This window comes from Gopherus evgoodei, chromosome 6, assembly GCF_007399415.2.
Source record: "Gopherus evgoodei ecotype Sinaloan lineage chromosome 6, rGopEvg1_v1.p, whole genome shotgun sequence".
In the NCBI taxonomy this organism is placed as follows: Eukaryota; Metazoa; Chordata; order Testudines; family Testudinidae; genus Gopherus; species Gopherus evgoodei.
In genome coordinates, this window is record NC_044327.1 from 78899732 (window position 1) to 78901361 (window position 1630).

A 1630-nucleotide genomic window follows, 5' to 3' on the forward strand; every position below is an offset into this window, starting at 1 on the left:
AGAAGCTCCTTCTTCCACTTCTCCAGCACTTCTAGAGGAACCATCTGTGACGAAGAGGGGCTGTTCTTAATGTTTTCTCTGAATACTGTGTGGGTGCCTCAGCTTCCCCTATGCACTTAAGTCTCTGGGGGTGAGATTGTTGCAGAGCAAAGGGCCAGTGCGCGTAAATGGCCAACACTCTGTTTCCTGGCAACTAATGGCCAGGGCCCTTTCCCCTTCCAAGGAGATAGCTAAAGGTGTGGGAGAACAAAGAGATTAGGTGACCTCCTGGCTCGGGAAAGGAGCACAGCCCAGAGAGGAGGGGCTGAAAGGGAAGTCAGTTTGGAGCTGTCTGGGGACGAGGAGTGAGTACAGATGTGGGTGTCTGGCTCGCTGCCCCCCCCCCCCCCCCCCCCCCCGGATGGACCTGGCTGAGCAGTCCTGTTCTCTATACCTACAAGCTCTGTTTATACCATGTTCCTGTCATCTAATAAACCTCTGTTTTACTGGCTGGGTAAGAGTCACATCTGACTGCGAAGTTGGGATGCAGGAGCCTGTGGCTTCCCCAGGATCTCACCAAGGCAGGCTTGCTATGGGAAGCGCACGGAGGGGCAGAGGATGCCGGATGCTCCAAGGTCAAACCCAGGAAGGTGGAAGCTGTGTGAGCTCCTTGCCCTGGAGACAGTCTGCTCACAGAGAGGCAACTTCACCAGAGTCCTCACTGGCTTCACAGGGAGCAGTTCCAGAGCATCGCCCAGGAACTCCGTGACACCATCTTGGTGAATAACTTCACAGCATCTCTCATTGGTCTGTCTTTTGCTTTTTTAAATAAGGTCACTCTTTGCCTCCTACTCACCAGCCTCAAGGTAATGTCATCCAGGGTCAGGACAGCCTAAATGTTGAAGGGATTACTATATAACTCACCCCTAGATTCACCCCACTAACTCTTCTGATACTATATAAGCACCTCCTAGGCACAGGAAAACTGCAAAGCCAGACCAAGAACATATATCCCCTCCCCAAAAATCTCCAAGGTACAACTACAAAGCCGAACAGCACATACAGAATGGACAAAAAATCCCAATTCACACACCACTTACCATCTCCAAGGTTCCCCCTCAGGCTGGGAAGAATCTCAGAGACATAAAACCAGAAAAACTTGTAAAATTATGTTCTCAAAGCACACCCTCCCCCCCTCCAAAAATATGAACTATAAATGTCTTTTTCTTAATACCCCACCACTGCGGCACCTGCACTGGCCAGACCCTTGAGGCCAGAGACTTTGTCAGTGTTGGTGCCTAGACGGGCTCCATCCGGCTCCACAGAAACCAGCCCACCTCAGCGTTCCCGCCTCCTGACTGAAAAGACTCCGCCTCCCCCGGCAGCCTCCTGAGCGTCACAGGCTGCCTCGCTGCAAACCCCGGGCAGGGGCCGCCTGACGCTAGCGGGAGGGTAGAGCCTCGCAACTACATCCGGCATCTCACCCACATTCCCACCGCTTTTGAAATTTAACCTCCGCTTCCCCAATGCAAAGCCTGAGCCGTGAGGCATTCTGGGTAAAATCGCAGCCGCACGCTTCAACCAAATCTCTTTGGTTGACAATCATTTCAACCAATAAGAGAGTACTTCAGGGAGGAGGGTGGGAGGAAGC

At 52.6% G+C, this 1630-nt stretch overlaps 1 protein-coding gene across 2 annotated transcripts in view; it reads right to left on the reverse strand.

The window, feature by feature from the left end:
• The window catches only part of POLR3G (RNA polymerase III subunit G), a 39661-nt gene that overhangs the window by 34418 nt on the left and 3613 nt on the right, over positions 1-1630 (reverse strand). The window lies entirely within an intron of this gene.